The sequence below is a fragment of the Corvus brachyrhynchos genome, unplaced genomic scaffold, assembly GCF_000691975.1.
Source record: "Corvus brachyrhynchos isolate BGI_N302 unplaced genomic scaffold, ASM69197v1 scaffold37, whole genome shotgun sequence".
Taxonomy (NCBI): domain Eukaryota; kingdom Metazoa; phylum Chordata; class Aves; order Passeriformes; family Corvidae; genus Corvus; species Corvus brachyrhynchos.
Window position 1 is genome coordinate 722,471 of NW_008239289.1, and position 18,283 is coordinate 740,753.

The 18,283-nt window shown below is 40.6% G+C and overlaps 1 long non-coding RNA gene across 1 annotated transcript; it reads right to left on the minus strand.

The window, feature by feature from the left end:
* LOC108448201 lies at positions 1-5,577 on the minus strand. The gene is made up of 3 exons (XR_001864007.1): positions 4,626-5,577; positions 2,175-2,296; positions 1-1,487 (listed from the first exon to the last, which is right to left on the minus strand). It is a non-coding gene; the product is annotated as an uncharacterized LOC108448201 (long non-coding RNA).
* Positions 5,578-18,283: the final 12,706 nt, after the last annotated feature.

The window sequence follows — 18,283 nt, forward strand, 5'->3', positions numbered from 1 at the left end:
TAAATAATTAAATAAATAAACACATACTACTTCAAGAACATAGAGTATGCTCTATGGTCTTTGCTTCAGGAGGGACACCTTCCTTAATGGAGCTATTTTGTAACCAGACATCCAAAAGAAAAAGAAATTATTATCCACAACCATAGGGTGCATAACTTCCTAATGTAACAGTTTTGTTTTCATTTAAAACTGCTCTAAGTAGGAGAAAGGTTTCACGAATAAGTAGGAAAGACATGCCTCAGTGGGAGAGCTGGAACTGTTTTGAGCTCTAAAGTATTTTCCAAACCTAGATTCTTTTCCACAGTATCATTTTGACTTCTTTTATTTTCCAAGAGCACATTAAAAGAATGACAATTTTACAGTCAGAATATAAAATCATGAGCAAATTCTCAGTGGGAATCTGTGGATAGACTCTAACCTGGGAAAGAAAACATTTATATCCTGGTATAAACAGGTTTAATCCCCAAAGGTTCTTTCCTCTCAGCAGTACTGTTTGATGTTCAGTTACATACACACTGTGTACACCCTGCACAAATGTGGTTTTATTATGACTTCATACGTCTATAGGGCATACAATATAGTACATAAGTACACAGTGGATTGCATAGTATCTGTGCACTTCGGTGTGCTCCATAAGTAGCTGAGTGTTGGCTGGCTAAGCACAGATATGTGTGGGTGTATGGAGACTGAGTTTGGTCTTAATAACTTAAAAGTAACAAGCCAATTTCATGTAGGAAAGAAGGGTGTAGCTCTACCTTGTGATTCCTGATATTATATAAATTAAAAATATTTTAAACCCTGCCACCTGCCAATCCTCACAAATTCCTATCACTTGCAACCCCCTCCCTGAGCTAGCCCATTTCACTGTGTAAAGATACACAGAGATCATGGATAATAGTTCAGGTAATAAGAATGGTGAAGAGCAATGTCACACTGAGCTGTTTCTGTCTGTTCTTTCTGACCTAGACCAGCCACCTCTCCACCAGCACTGTGATTTGCCCTGTTGTCACCAAAAAACTGCCACCCAGATGGACTGCACATGCGTAGGTCAGGACACAGAAAGCTCTGCTGCTCTTCTCATTTCATGGCCAAGCACCTCCAAAGTCCCTGCTGTGCCCTAGGCTCTGCCTCTCTACCATGCCCTGCTAGCCTTGTTGCTGCCATATCTGTGCTCTTGGTTACTTTCTCGAGGTTGCTATGCCTCCTCCTCCAGCTTCTGCTCATCCTCAAGACAATTGCTTCTTTCTTTGCAGCTGTACTTCTCAGAGCCAGTGCTGGTCCTTGCTTGTATGCTTGGAGGAGTTTGGGTGGCTGGAGAGCAGGGCTGGTGCTGGATTACGGGTGCTTGAGCTCAGATGTCAGCATGAGACTGTCTCTCCATGACTGACCTCTCTCTCAAGTTGGGGCTCTTCAGCCTGGAGAAGAGAAGGTTGTGTGGAGACCTTTGGAACAATCCATTCAAGGTGTGCCAATGAATTTCCATGACCCTATGGTAGACAATGTGGACACTTAAGCAGCTCTAGTTTCCTGGTGTTTGGTGAAAACAGTAGCAGGATGAGTCATGCAGTGACCTTAGTGGTTCAACTCACTTAATTCAACTCAACAGGTTCAACTGAAAATGTCAGCTTGGCTGCCTACTTTCAAATTTCAGACTAAGCTGGCAGAAAAGTAGAATCACACGCATTGTGTGCATATAGGAAGGAACATTGTCTGGTACCTAACCTGCACTACTCCATGATTTTGTGCTTTGATAACAATATTTTTTTTAAAATTCTGTAGAAATTTTCTTAATTTTTACTGATTTTTGCTGTTTGCATTTTTCAGATCAGCCTTTTTCTTCCCTCCAGGACTATTCCAATGTAAAGACAACAAAAAATCAAGACCTTGGCAGTAACAGTTGCTTGACATATAAGAGCACACTGGAGGGAGGGCAGTGATCTGAAATGAACCTCAAAGCAAGGCAATCTTCAGGAAGGCAACTGATAGCCCTGCTAATTGCTCAGAGCAAAATTCATCCCCCTTGAGAAACTCATTCCATTACAGGACATGTGCCACAGCATGGGTTGAGCTGTAAAACCCATAAAACCTAGCATAACCAGATTTCAGGGCAGGGGCTTGCACCAGGGACAGGAACTTGCCCACCAACATGTAAAATGGAGACAGACAGTACTTACAGATATCCAAGATTCTTGTGGTTCCACACAGCCTGATGTTCTCCTCCTGTCTCTTCCTCTACATGCAAACCTTTTTGCCCTATGGTGCTGAAGGTTTGAGTCACATTTCAACAGGGTTTGCTCTAAGTGTTAAAAGTAGGAAAACCAAGATTTTTGAGTGCAATTCTAAGGACATAATGCATCAGGCTTTAGTCTTCCCTCCCACCTGTTCTCCCTGGATGCAATTCACTCATGCTACCCATGTGCTTCCACCTGGCCTTTCAGCAACTGATTAAATTGAACATAATTAAAATACGGCATCTTATCTTACTGCAGCTGTGTTCCAGCTGCAAATATTTTCTGTGTCCTTTCCTGTATGTGTCACTTTAAACTCAGAGAAGAATGGTGTCTAACACGGCAAACTACAAGCAGGTTCCTTGGAGAAAATTACTGCCTGAACCCTGCTGTGAAAAACCATTTGGTTGCTAGAAGTAGTCAGGATGTTGTCACTAAGGAGGCTGTTGGTTGAGATGAAATGATTTGCCAGCCTTTGGTAAACAAAAGGTCTCTGTGTCTTTCTGACTCATTGCGGAAATGTCCTTTACAGCCAAGGAATGTATGTTTTGAGGATGAAAATCCTCTCTTAAATCTGACTTATCAGATGGCTGCACAATAACTTCCCATACATTGTAAAAATTGAAAACACCAAATATATATGCAGACTTTGGACAAAACTCAGCTGTCATCATGTGTGTGGATAGCAGCCTGACACCTGGGAAATCCCATTCATTAGGATAAAGAAGAAGCCAAAACAGGCAGGACCCCTGATTTTGGACTTTTACTGCAGGCCGTTTAAAGAAACATTTATTTCGGATGGACACAACAGCAGCACCAGCATCTGGGTGCAAGTCTGGCTCACACAGAAGCCCCAAAGGCTCATTTTAGTTCATTAAAGAAAACTACTTTTTAAAAAAGGAAAAAAATCTACATACGCACAGAAATAGGGAAGTTTATGGATATGTAATTAAATCAATAGATCATTGTACATGTTTACTGAAGCATTCTTTAGCTACCCATACGTGTTAGGGTTGTACTCCTTGCTGCAGCTGTTTGCAGTGCTGTTGATGTGACTCTGTACCGGGTGCTGTGCGTAGAGACAGCAAGTCCTTGTAGCATCATATGCAAGGGCTGGCTGCATAAATCACATTTCTCTGAGGAACCGACCCAAAGCATCTGGCATACACAACATGTAACACTATTCTTGGGGATGATTCCACTAACATGGCTTGAATAATACAAGAAATGGCAAATTACTTTGGAAATTGCTGATATCATTCTTCCCTCTCTCCCCCCGCACCAGTTGTCAAAAGCTAACAGAGACACTCCAAAATCCCTTACAACAGCAGTTCCTCAGTTTTATTACTTTCCAGTTCCAGTTGCTTAGTGGAAACAAGAGAATTGGAAATTGATTCACAAACCAGACCTAATTTGAAAATTATTTTACTTTTTTTCCCTACGGTTTTTATGTTTTGTGCAATTGCATATACTCTGGAATTTAATACTGAATTGTTTCAAATTGCACAGACAGCACTGCATAGCCTTGGTTTTGTGCCCTTGGAATGTTATGTCTGAATTTTTCCAAACTGTTTTGTAGGTGGTTTTGATCTGGCTTCTACAACTGTACTCATCATTTTTCTTGCCCACAAATTTATGTGCTGTTTCTTGTGGGCTCAGATGTGTGCATGCTGGCTGTATTAGCGCATATCCACATGATCCAGCAGACGTGCTCTCAAAACATTTAATTCCAGCACAAATGCAGTCTGAAGATACAAACCGAAAACTGGTTGCAAAACTCCTGTGATTAAATTTTTACCACAAAATTGAAACATTGTAAAAGTGTCAAAATGGTTTAAGAACTTTTATGTTTAGTACACTGACCATAGTGCCCTCACTGATAAGTACTTATTTGAGAGGTACATACACACTGTTAGCTATAATATAAATGAAGGCTATCCACAAAAGATTACGATGACAGTGTTACATTCAACTTTAAGCTTTAGAAAAAATATACACCCAGTTTTCACACCATGCAAGCCTATTTTAAGAATTTTAGAGAAGCTTAAGCATTGTCTACATTTTCTGCAGAAGAGAACAGTTCTTTTTTAGGAAATGTGCTTTAAAATACACTGTTCTGGAATGGTGTCATTGATTAAAAATTTCAGCAGAGTATTTAAATGGTGAAGTGCAAAGCAACAAATGTTTGATTAAGAAGTAAAAAAAGAGAATTTGATACCATATTTCTCAAGACTTGCAGTCTCTCAGACTGCGCTAATTTGAGAGGAGAATGACAAATGAAAATTAATATTTCACTTGAGAAAAGAGTGCAGAAGATGTCCTGAAATGAACCATTTAAAAGGCTTTCTTTCAATTACGCATGGATTGGAAACTAATCTCAGAAACTGTTTTCCTTACATTCAGTAATTAAAGCCAAGTTCTTGTTCTTCAGAGAGCGTTACATCTCCATGTGAAATGTCAGGCATTTTCCAGACACATTTGTGGTTGTGATCTTTGAAATATTATAAAATTTTCTTTTCTTCTTCCTTAGCTTCTTGTGTGGTAAGTAGCACTGATGCCTCTGACTTCCAAAATGGAGAAGATCCAAGAACATTCATGTATCAGTTTGGCATATTTTCAAGCATTATTTTTTTTTTTTGTCTACAAGCTGTAGGTTCCCCTGGAAAAAAAGCATATTGTTTAGAACCCAGTATTCAGTAGCATGATGTTGGAGCATTATATATTGTTTTTCAAGAAAATTTATGATGGATGAGAACCGTAAAGGGAGTATCCCTCAAAGCCACATGGACATGTGCATCCTTCCAAATATAATTCCTTTCCAAACTAAGCAAGGATTAGCTAAAGATGTTTTGGAACCACAAAATGTTATTTTTAAAAGGTAGCTCATGACTGAGATAGATTAAGACTAAACATGGCTGGGATCAGCCAAAACCACGAAGAGCCTAATTTGTTCACATATTTATGTCTGGACAAGAATTTGAGGGCCTTCAGCAATGAAGGTCCTGAAATCCTCCAGCATATTTTGCAGTAGAATGATAGGCTGGTGGTTTTGCTTTGCTTTGTTGTTTTTTTTAATGGACTTGTCCTTTGTAAAACTTGTGCCTTCCTCCCTCCCACACACAGAAGCAGAACAGTTCAAACCATGTCCCTGCAGGTCACTGAGTCCCAAAGCATTGCCCAATACTTTTTGAAAAGTACGAATGATTCAGCTGAGAGATGCTCCACAGCCTTGTGACTCAAGTCACATTTACCAAGTGGCTCCTCTCCCACCCTGCCTCTTGTTGCCAGGGGCAGAGAGCACTAGAGCAGTCTTTCCATGGCCATGTATTAGCACGACTGAGGAAGGGAGGTGCAAATGAGAATCGGTATATATATCTGTGGATATGTGTCAATGATGAGCTTTATGGGAACAGAGGATGATTATTTCGTAAGGCAAGAGTTTCTCTGTTTATCCCAGTGGGAGCCACTGTTTATTTATTTGCATTTCTTTCCAGTTGTGTATATTTTAAGTGTGATATTGTGACCTTTTCACATTAAAAGCAACAATGCCAACTCCAAGACCCAAAGATGTTTATTTCTTTTACCTCCACCATGTGCTGAATCAATGACATTTATCATTCTATTGACAGATCTGAAAAAATTAGCAATATGACTGTAAATTAATGAAATAATCAAACACAATTTTTTTCAAAAATATAAAATGTCTGGCAGTATAAGGCTGCATATATTTCAAGAAGTCCTCCTACTGTTGGTCTGGTTTCACTTCAATGGGACAAGCTTGATTAACCTGGGCTGTCATCATGGTAGCGCATATCACTCAATATGCCTGACATTACTGTCCCCTTTCAAAAATGTGTTTAAAAATTGTGACTCTGATTTGCTCTGTAGTGTTCAAATTACTCAAAAAGCTGAAAACAAACCATCCATATGCATATGTATATGCATACATGTGTGTATACATATGCATACACCCATATACATGGGGAGAGAAGAGAGAGAGGGAGTGAGAAAGTGTGAGTGTGTGTGAGAGACAGAATGAGAGTCAGTAATACCTTGCTGTGCTAAAACCTTGCCTTTGCTAGCTAAAACAAAGGGATGTAACTCTCAGGACTTAATCAATGATTGAGAACGAGACCTAGATCCAGCTTCAATGGCAAAAGCAGTAATTTAAAAAAAAAAAAAATCTGTGGACATTTTATTTGGCCAGTGGTTTTAAAGGGTTAATGTCTTTATAAAAGCAAGGACAACATATCATACAAGAAATATTTATATATTCTCTAACCACAATACTGGAGTTTCTTTGGATTCAGCTTTCCTTACTTTTTGTTCTTGAATGCTGACTGCATGTTATGATAGCTGTGAGGAGGTTTCTCAGAAGATGGGACAGCTTCCAGCATGGCGCATTCTGCTGATGTGGTATCATTTTGCCAATAATGAGGCAGAAAATACATGCTGTAAGTGCAGCCAATTCAATTAATCTCCAAGGACACTAACAGAAAAATTTAATTATAGCAAGTGAAATTTTAAGAGAAATATCTGAAAACTGAAGATTCTTTTCCCTCCACTAATGGAAAGAGAGAGTGTTACTAACTATCCATGATTAATATGGGGGAAGGTGAGGTACGCAATTTTTCATACATCTTGCAAGAAAGAAACATGTGAGATCAAATGTCCTGTGAAAGGTTAGATTCTTCCAACAAAGGCGGAAAAAGTAAAAGGGAAATAAGAAGCTATTGATTTCATTCCTGAGTCTCACTATGCACCAGTGGGTAGAACAGGCCTGGTGTGGGATAGGGCATCCACGTTCTTATTCAAGGGATCCCCTCAGCTTACTTCACTCAAGTTCAGCAGACTGGCACCAGACCTTTGGTTCATGAAGACTGAGAGAATGGCAATCAGAGTTCATAAAAAATGGTCTTGGAGAGAAAAATAAGATTAGAAACTTACTTGGATTAGGAAATGAGCTGCTGAGTTGTATCCTTTGCACACAGGTAGGAAACTGTCATTAGGAGGGATTTCGGTATAATGCATCCCCTGTGTCCCATATAGTACATGAAATAAATGTTACATGTTGTGTGCAATAACCTTTGTCCTTTGAGGGAATATGGTTTGATAGTTTATCTATTTCCACAAGTGGTCACAAAAGAATATGGTCTAGGGCAGAATTCCATCAATGGTGCCTCCTCCTCCCTGGGGTCGACACCATATCAATTCCCTTGTAACCTGCACAGGCTCCATACCACAACCCTGTGGCCGTCCTTTGCTTTCCGTCAGAAGATTGCTCCAGAGCCTTGTGTCACCAGGGTGAGAAACCTCCATCTAACTTCTGGCTTAGATATATCCATACTTAGTATTTCCCCATGAATCCTTTTGTTGGCATTATTCTATACCTTAAACTACTCTTTGAATGTCATATGCAGAGGTTTTCAAGCATATTTTTATGACCCCATGTGCCACTAAGCCTTCTCTTGCCTTGTCATCCCAGATTTCCTTTGTGAGGCCACAGACTCAGTCTTCTCACTTGGGACTGATCTGCCACTACCCCATCCTGTTGCTAGTTCTCTCTTGTCTCAGGTGCCATCTGAATTCATCTGTCTTGATCTGGTGTGGATGTAAGTTGTGCTGGTTTGGACAAATTTGGAAATATATACTCTGAGAGAAGGCAGATTACAACCACTCCTCCCCCACCAGGTTTGGGGAAAAAAAAAGAATTTTTTTCCTTGAAGGAAAGTGAAAGAGATAAAAACTATTTATTTAACAAACACACTGGAAGAGGATAATAATGCTAAATAATAAAACCTTTCAGTGTGGAGAGAAAACCTGGGAAAATTTCAGAGTCCTTCCGTAGGTAGCCTCTCTTCTCCTCCTTGGAGCTGGGATGGGGTGGGCCCTCCTCCAGGGCCTCCCCCTCGGTGGAAGAAGTCCCGATATGTTCTGATGTTGAAACAGTTCAAAAAAGAAGAAGGGAAAAAATGAAGTCCCAGGAAAATGAAAGTTCAACTCTCCATCTCCCTCTGGAGAAAAAAAGCCGAAAGCTGGCTGGAAAGCAAGCAGTGCGCTTCCTCCTCTCTCTACCACAGAAAGCAGAATGCAGAGGAGTGTCTGTCTCTGTGTCCTTGAAAACAAACTGCAAACTGCTTTGAAAGTTTTGCTGGATTTTTCTCTCCCCCCTCTCAGGCTCAGTTTAAAGGCACAGAAAAGGCACAAAATTAATTTCTGGGCATAGAGGAGCGATAGGAGATACAACATCATAAAGTCACCCCAAGACACCAGCTCTACTGGATACCTATCTTTGAGTGGTCCTAGCCCACTAAAATCTAGGCCCATATGTGCTTTTCTTGTGTTTTGTGTCTAATTATGTCTGACAGGCAGTGAAGCTTTCCTCTTCCAAGTATTTTTTCCATCGATCATTAAAGTAGCTTTGTTCCAGCTAACATATCTATTATGCGTGTCAACCTTTCCTCAGGCCAGGCACTGCCCATGTTCATGCTTTAAAAAACAACAAATTTACTTTGGCATGAAACAAAGGTATTAATAATGGTGTATAAATTCAGATGCACTGATTAGTTTGTGAGTAACGCATTCCCTCACCAGTGCATGAGCTGAAGGATCACAGCCAGGAAAATCAGATTACAGTCACAAGGAGGAGGCTCAATTATTCTAGTCTTAGCATGTGTAACTGTAACACCATTAAACACAGTATTATCCAACTCTTTTTAAAAAGTCTGTGGAAAAGTTGAAGAAAACTGAAAGTACCTCAACACACAGAAGAAAAATAACAATCATTTCAGGTCAATCACGTGAAGTTCTTGGGAGTTACTGAATTTCTCAAAGGCCTTCTCCACTCACTTGATCTTAACAAGATGCCTTTCCTGGGATGCCAAAACTGCATGTACCAACCATGAGGGAAAGCAACCTTTTTGTTATATTTTGCTAAATCTTTGCAGTACGTCTGGAGAAGTAATTGACATTTAGCCAGTGTCCTAAATACTCCAGTAATAAATGCCTTGGCAATACCACAGCTAGACAAACATTAAAATAATGAGTGATACAGAGACAGCTGTGCAAGACTTTTTCCCATTAAAAAATATTGCTTTCAGTTGCTTATCACTTTGCCAAACAATTCAAGTTGAAATGTTGAGTGTCTGCTATGAGGTTGATTTTTTCTGGGAAAAATTCTGCTAGAATGGAAGCATTTATGAGAATGAAATTGCAAGATGGGAGAGGGAGGGAGAATCAGCTGCTTGCCCATGTTAAAAAAACCTCAAACATTTCACAGAGTTGTTTCTGCACTCTGGAACTGGGATTTATAATCATGCCAAAATAGGATTACTTGATACTAAAGGTGTTTAACGTGGAATTCAAAGATCATGCCTTTAGAATAAATCCAGAGCAATAATCCCCATCTGATGCCTTGGTCAGATGATTAAATACTTCAGAAGGGATTTGGAAGAACCTGAAGTTTTGAGACAATAACTACTTTGAGATTACATCTGTGACAATAGTCACTTCCATGAAACCTGAATTTCAGTCTCAACTTGTTCTCAGATGTGAACTTGGCCAAAATCATTCATGAAAGAATACAAATCTGAACAACGTCTTTCACATTTGTGTTTAGTCAAAATGGAGCCGACTTAGCTCAAGAAAATGTTATTACTGAGAACAAAGATAAAATGTGGTATTTACTTCGACTGGAAATAAAAGATCTATTGCCCTCCAGCCAAAAGATCCAGAATGATACTCTTCTGGTAGTGACAGATACAGCTATCAACACAGCACCTTGGGAAGAAAATCTAGTCCTTCTCAAGCAACGTAGAATGCAGGATTTTGTCCCAATGGTCTCAAAATTCATCAGGCACAGCATTCCAAAACATTCAAATGAAAGCCGCAGAATGACAGGGGAAACTGAGAAGCTCTGGGCTCCCTGCAGACACCAAGTCTGCTCTGCTGCAGCACATCATGCTGATCATTATGGTGTGTTCATCTTTGACTCTTTCTGATCCTTCCCGAGCCAATCAGCTTGAATGCCAAGCCATTTTTTGTTTTTCCTTTCTTTCATGATCAGGAGATCAAGAGTCCCCTGAAATTGTTATTCACCAGGTATTGAAAATTTTAGTCACATTGCATTATTATTAGTAGTAGTAGTAATAGTACTTATTCTGACAGTGATACCCATGGCCTGATATGAGCTGTCAGATCCACTGTGCCAGGCAGCAGAGATGATTGCAAGCCCTTACACTATTATGTGCTGTGCCATGCCAGGTCCTTGGGGTGCCAACATAACCCCACTCTTGTTGGGCTGGGATGCAAAACACGGGTAAGCAGGGACAGGCCACAGCACAGCACCCAGGGCTTTAGGAAATGCCAAGACACATCCAGGAAGAGTGGAAGTGGGTGACAACAGAGAGCTATGGAGGTAACCAGGCAAAACCACACAGCAAAAATACAACCTCTGCCCCGGAAAGCTGAGTGTACAGTGTCTGACAGGAAGGGAAGGTCATTCCACAGTGGATAGAGGAAGTTATGCAAGTGGCTTAAGGCCCACAGAACACACAGAAATGAGATCAACATCTTCCACATACCAGCCAATTCCCAACTTTTTTCCCCTCCCCACCCATGCTCAGGTGTCTTTCTGCTGCTGGTTTCCTCCCTGACTCTTTTCAAACTTCCACTGAACTCAGCCTTTCCCCATGAGCCCCTGCTAATCCCCACATGGGATCCTGAGGGACAAGCACCATTTTGTGGCATTTGGATTTTTTCCACTGAGGCCATTGAGGGGCTGGTACATCCCTCCCCAGTTACGGCCAGGGCTCAACTAGAGCAGGTGGGGCCCAGGTACAGTGCTGGGCAGCTGGGGATGCACCAATGGGAAGCAAGGGAATGTGGCTGCCAGTGGGGATGAATATCTGCTTTGTTTTCAGGAGCTGCTGGAGGCAGGAAATAGGAATGTCTGTTAGTAATGTCTGCCTTCAGGTTTTAAGTTGAAAATTTGTTTCTTGTTAAAGTTCCAGGCCAATGTCCATATGTTTTCTCAGCAGAAATCAAACAACTGAGCTGGCTATTTTCCTGTAAGGTGAATGGGGAGTAACTTTTGGTTTTCTACTTGTTTTCATTAATCCTTCATTGGAAAAATGATAAAAATTAACTCCTCTCATGGCTGCCAGCTAAAAAGTGAAATATCTTATCTCTCTCCAGAAGTCTTTTGGTTTATCCAGAAGGCTGTTTAGCTTTCCCTAGGGTAATGTGGTTTTGGAGGTTTCAATTTTGTGGCAAAATTTGTCATTTTTGTCCTACAACAAGAGTTTTAGTAATATTTAATAAAAGTTGAGTGTGCTAAATAGATCTTGAGCCTCTAATGAAAGGTAGGAAGAAAAGTAAGGCAGAGGTACTTAACGCATTCTTTGCCTCTGTCTTCCACACAGATGACAGACCAAGGGGGTCTCAGTGCCCTCAGCTGGAGGACCATGACTGAGAGAATGATCGACACCCAGTTAAACCCAAAATTGTGCAGGATGTCCTGCTCCAACTGGATCTCTACAAATATATGTGACCTGATGGGATTCATCTGAGAGTCCTCAAAAAGCTGTCTTATGTCATTACAAAACCTCTCTCATTGAATTTTGGGTGGTCTTGGGAATCCAGCGGGGTCCCAGATGACTGGAATCTGGCAGATGTCCCAATTTTTGAGACAGGCAAGAAGGAGGATGCTGGAAACTACAGGCCTGTCAGTCTCACTCCAGTGCCTGGTAAAGTTATGGAGAAGATTATTCTGGGGGTACTAAAAAACCACCTGAATAAATGTATCATGTGATGGGTGAGCAACTGGCTCACAGGTCAGGCACAAAGGGTTACAGTGAATGGGGTGACATCAGACTGGGGACCTGTCACTGCTGGGGTTCCACAGGACCCCATCCTCCACCCTCTGCTCTTTGACATCTTCACAAATGACTTGGACACAGGACTGGAAGGGATACTGAGCCAGTTCACAGATGACACAAAACTGGGAGGAGCTGTTGACTCCCTTGAAGGCAGAGAGGGCCTGCAGAGAGACCTCAACAAATCAGGGATCTGGGCAATCACCAGGCATGTGAAGTTCAACAAGGGAAAGTGCTGGATTCTGTACCTGGGATGGGGCAACCCTGGATGTATGGACAGACTGGGAATGAGACGCTAGAAAGCAGTGCCATGGAAAGGGACCTGGGGGTCCTGGCAAGTTGAACATGAGTCAGCAGTACCCAAAAAGCTGCAGGCACAGAGAAACACATATAAGCTTCTTGTATAGTGCAGCACTGAATTATGTGAAAATAAAAAAAAAAGGAAAATTTAAGTGGTAAGAAAGTATATGTAATAGGGATGCATGGAGACAATCAGAGAGAGGATGAAAAAGGAAAAATGGTTAATGAAAGAAACAGAGAAAAACAAGAGACAATGATACATAGTGTCAGAAGTTATATATAAATGGATAAACGGTATAATTCTTATTTTTAAATAAAATAGGCTGATAAATTGTATCCATTAATATATACACATACACAGACATATACATACCCTGCCTTAACATGCAATGAACATAGGGCTTAACAGAGTTTTATTCATACCAGGAAGTAAGACAAAATACACATACTAAGCACATAACCAAGCAGCATCTGCTAATTCTTAAAGATGTCTGAAAGGCAGAAGAGAATGCTCTTCTTTTTCTGTATCTCATGAAGATCTTGGGGAATATTACCATATGAATTTAATAAAAAGTTGCTGCCATTGGCATTTTTATAAATAAGATAGAGGCTTTGTTATCTAGGCAGGAGGTGTTTTTCTCCTATCCTGATTCAGCCAGGCTCTAGTTAAGTGAAGCCTGAAACTATAGACTTCAGTTTTTCCAATTTAGCACATGCATAGCACTCGATGTATGCTGTGATGAAGTATGGCTTGCTGAGTTGTAATCTTGAAAATCATGCCTACAGTATTTACTCATGAGGATAATCCTTTTTGCTTATCTATTTTGCCTGATAAACAGATTTAAACTTGAAAGCATGTCATTCAGTCCTGTTTTGCTTGAGGAAACAAACCTTGCATGCAACAATAATAATTGCATGGAGAGTTCCTTAAAGTAAAAAGAAAACAGCTGCTCTCTAGAGTGTGCAGAACACTTCCAGCTCCCTGTTCCACAGAATCCATTGTCCCTGTTATCCCTTATAGGTAGCTTAAGTTCTGCTAGATCCAGAAACTGGAGGGCACACTAAGTGAAATATTCTGTGAAGAACTGTAAGTTCTCATATTTGACCCAAACTGTCCAAGTATGTTTCATATGGCACCCAAATATCTTACCTAGAAAGCTGGTTAAACTTAGATAGCCTGATGTTTCCCAAACTAGCCGTGTGGGGAGGAGACACTTGGGAATGTGCTGATGTTAATTATGATGCTGAATGACAAGCAACTGCCCCCAGAAAAAAAAATAAGCTGAGGCTATTTTGGGCTTTATTTTATGCACAGTGGCCATTTTTATTAGCAGTGGTGCACTATATTGTTTTTACACATGGGCTTCTGGTACTCTTTGACATATAAAGGATATCTTGCTGTGGACCCTGTTGCCCCAATTCTCCCATGCAGGTAGATCCATATATGCATCATAAGCCATGGTGATGCCGCAGCAGGCTGGTCTCTCACCAACAAAAGAGTTTTGTCTCCAGCCATCTCTTCTTTCTACCTTTCAAGTCAGCTATTTCCTTGAAAAAGGCCATGTCACAGATGACCAAGGCCAGCTGCTGGGCTTGGGCTGTTCTCTCAAGTTTGATCCCACAGCCTCTCAGTGGATGAAGTCTGACTAGAGGAGGAGCTCAAAGCCTGGGTGAATGAGGTCCAGTCAATAGGCATATTTCCTCCCCACTGATTAGGAATCTTCAATCCAAGACCTGGTAACTAATTTTGAATATATATCTTATGCCCCTCCAGAAATTTCCATTGATGTGAACGCCAGGATACAAAGTCTGGAAATGGACCAGCAGCCACAGTCTTTTGGACTAATATTATCTACATTATCTATTACTAGGGAGAAAATCAGCTCCTATGCTTGGATACAAAAACCAAGGAAATTATTGAAATGCAGTGGCAGAAGTTGTGTATTAGGCATATATTTTAATTGTCCTTATGAAAGCTGTGAACACTGATTCTTATGTAGCAGTTCTCTCAGGCTAATCCTTATATAATCTGTGAAATTATTAATTTAACTATGTGGTTACTTTCTGATGTTCAACTGCTTTTGTCTTCTGATTGCTGTCAGGCCCCTGCCCTCCAGCTTCAGCACCCCACTGCTGCTTCTGTCCTCTGCTTTTGCATTGCCTTTTCTCCCAGGTGGCAGAGGTCTGCCACAGTGTTGTCCTTGCATGGGAGGAGGACTGTGTGGCCATTCAGTGCTTGCTTGTTTGCTCTTCAACCAACACAAGCCATTTTGACCATGATGTCTTTCGATAGTGTGTTGGGTTTTAAGCCACCACAGGGATGTCTGTGCTACTACACTTGGGAGCTGAGGTCTGTGTCACTGACAAAACTTCTGAAGCCAATATATCAGCAAGAAGCATACTGTGGCTTGGTCAGTAAGCATTTTATGTGTAGTATTTCTACAGTAATTTCATAACACAGCTAGGAAGGGACACAAAATGTTAGGGTAAAGAAACCAAACAGATACTCCTCTGGCTGTTATTTTTAGGCAACTGTGTCAGATCTCTAAAAGGTCAACCAATCCTCTCCAGCAAAAAATCCTCAAATTTGCCTGCATGAAATGGATAATCATTCTTGCTCTGTCTACTTCCCAGCAGTATTTGGGCAAGATAAAAGGAATTAGGATCCAGCTAGTTCCACCCCTCTCTAACTTTCACCAGTCCCAGGAAACAAAGGCATTTTTCACTTTTAAGAAGTCCTACTTCACCCCAAGTCACTTGTACTCTATCACTGTCTAATTGTGGAATTACTTGTAACCCATGGACACTTTCTTCCCAGTCAGCATGGCTTTTTCTTACACTCCCTTTCAGTCATTCCCTTAATAGTTATTGTACATATATTCCTCCTTCACTCTTTATTTCTACTTTTTATTTTGGTTTTAATCTCCAAGAAGCAGACTCTTCTTCCTATTCTGTCTTTGCAAGATGTCTAGCACAATGACACAGTGTATTCCATGGGCCTAAGCATCTCTGGCTGCTGTAAGCATGCAGTAAATTTAATTCACTCCAGGGGTATGTTGGATTTATAGCTGCAAAAACTTCAGCATAGTCTCCTCACTATCTGGAAATCTGGACATGGACTGCAGCACATGCTCTACCATAATAATAATTTGTAGCACAATGATGGTGCTTTCCTTTCCCAAAGGCAACAGAGAGGGGTTCACTCTGTGTCTTCATGCTGAAGAGTTGATAGCATCATGTTTTTAACTGAAAGAAAATATTTTTTAAACTGTCAAAAGTGTGTTCCTGACCTATATTTTACTTTCTTTTGGGGTTCCTTCCCTTCAAATATGGAAATAAAAATGGGTTGATTTTGCAAAGTATAGCACAATTCAAAAACTAAGAAATTTCTTTTCCCCTGCATCTACTTGCCAGCCCTGTGTGGTTAATTATTATCACAGTGCAAAAACATGAGCTGGTAACAATACAGTCATATCCAAATTGCACTGTAAGAACAAGCAAATAATGACCAGATTTTAAAATACAATTCTTAGCAGGCCACAAAGAATGCCTTGATCTGCCTTGTTTGCACAATTATCCAAAGTTTGTCCATGCAAATTCAGATTGGTTTTCCCACCTACAGCTCTAAATACAGTTTCAACGTCCACTTTTTAAAAATGAGCATAGAAGTGATTAATTTCTATTGAATTCTGTGACCCAAAGAAATGTTATTTTATATTCAAATGCTGGAAATAATTACTTGTTACTTAGGGTAAAAAAAAAATGGCCTGCTTCTTGAGCTACCTTTCCCACAGTTTCCCTTTTAAGTGAAAGAAAATGCATTATCTCTTACAGACAACAGGTGTTCCTTTGCTAAAACAGTTCTGTTTTAAAAAAAAAGCACCACCAAATCTTCTTGGTGACATCTGAAGACAATGCCAAGAAGGTGAGATTTGAAAGATGCGGACTGGCTTTGAGAAAGAAAAAGTAACAAGAATAGTTTCAGTTTCTACTGGAGAGCAGAGCTGTGCACATCTAGATTTAACATGAATTAAATGTTTGAATTTTGCCACATCTTTTTTTCTTTTTTTTTAAGTGAGCTTTCTCTAGCGATCATATTATGGTCCCTTGCTTGGCACATAGTTGGATTTTCCTCCTCATCAGGGCTTGAAGGGCAGTGGGAAGGCTGGAAGGCATCTTTGAGGTGTATGGCTCAGCTGGATCTAGGTTGGGAGCAGAATCCTCTTGTCTGTGTCTACACTAAGACTTTCTAAGAAAGGAGATGAAGGCCGAAGAAAATACAAAAATTAGTAACTCAGTTACTGCCTCTTGTCTTCCACTCTCTCAGCTCATTCCTCTTGCAAAACCAAACAGTTACCTTTGACAGCAGCCTGAAATACAGACTCACAGAGCTTATATCTTGTCTGTCACCAGGATTTAAATATTTCAGGCCTTGGCAGCACAGCTGGTTCCTCACTGATTAGAGCCTGATGAGTCTGGTTTGCTAACAGGGACAGATTTTATTCATGGCCCTTCAGGTTCTCCGTTTCCCATGTTTAGCCCTTTATTTGCTCTGGGTAATAGCTGACTTTTTAAACTGCCTTGAGAAGGAGTGCAAGAAGACTCCCATTGTGCACAATGAATGGAGCTCTGGTCTCTCCCCCTCCCTGTCTGTTATGGGAAGGGAAGCCTCTTTAGTCCTTACACAGACAACAGGGACATTATCTTTCTTTTAAATTATTACTACTTGAAAAGATTATCTCAGAGCTGTGCAAGCCCCTCTTTGCTGGTTTCATGTATGAAAACCTGCTCTTTGTGTAACTTATGCCCCGTCCATCAGCGGACAAAGACATAAAGACTGCAAAAAAAATTTGCAATCTGCTGGGAAGAAATCCTTTGGGTAGTGGGATTTATTATTTCACTGAATACTTTGGCACTTGAAGGGTCAGTAAATAACTCAGATGCAAAACTGCTAATAATGGATCAACAGGTAAAAATATACAGGAAGGCAAATAGACCAAAAAAAGTTGTACTTTTTCTGTATGGGTGTCTTCCAGTGGATGCTTTCTACCAGGAATATACTTTCTGGAAAACATCATGTGGCAGTAAAGGTACACCTTACTGCATTGCCTTAGAGACAGCCCCTCAAACTAGAGTGGACCTGTTAGTTGTCAAAGGAAATGAAATCTTTCTAGCTGGATCATTTGGCCCATTTTTCATGATCAAAGTGAGAATTTAAACCCTGTTGACTGATATCACTGAGTGATTCAAAAATCAGAAAAAGGCCAATTCCTTGCCCCACCATTTTGGAGCTGGGTTGATGGAGCGAGACTGTAATTCTGAGGTACTCAGGACTCCTCATCCCTGGAGGCAATGGCTTCTCAGAGGATATAAATCTCATCCCCCAGCCTTGCTCAAGCAAGTATAAGCCATGGTACTGACCAGCAATGAACTTGCCATATAGGATCACAATAAATCCTGAGCCTCTTCTATCTTCCCATAGGTAGGGGAGGCAAGGGAAAGGAAGGGCCCCTGCAAGACCGATGCACTCAGGACTTTGGGATACTAACAAGGCTGATCATCAAGATGATAAGCAGTGATAAATGCAAGCCTTTACTGCATTTGCTGCATTCTGAGCTGTCTTCAGCTTCTGAAACAATATATAGGTAGAGCACAACCCTAGAACATCCATATAAAAGTGGTCTATTCATAACATGACACATAGCGCAGCTGGTGAATATGCACAGTATGTCTGTATTCAGTGGTGCACTAACCAGTCTTAATAAACATTGCCTGGCTTATCTCTTGGAAATTAAAAAAGTGATTGATGTGCTTGTGAACTAGCATTTCATTTGAGACAAAGTTTTCACTGACTGATAAATACACCAGACTTGCTGTGGC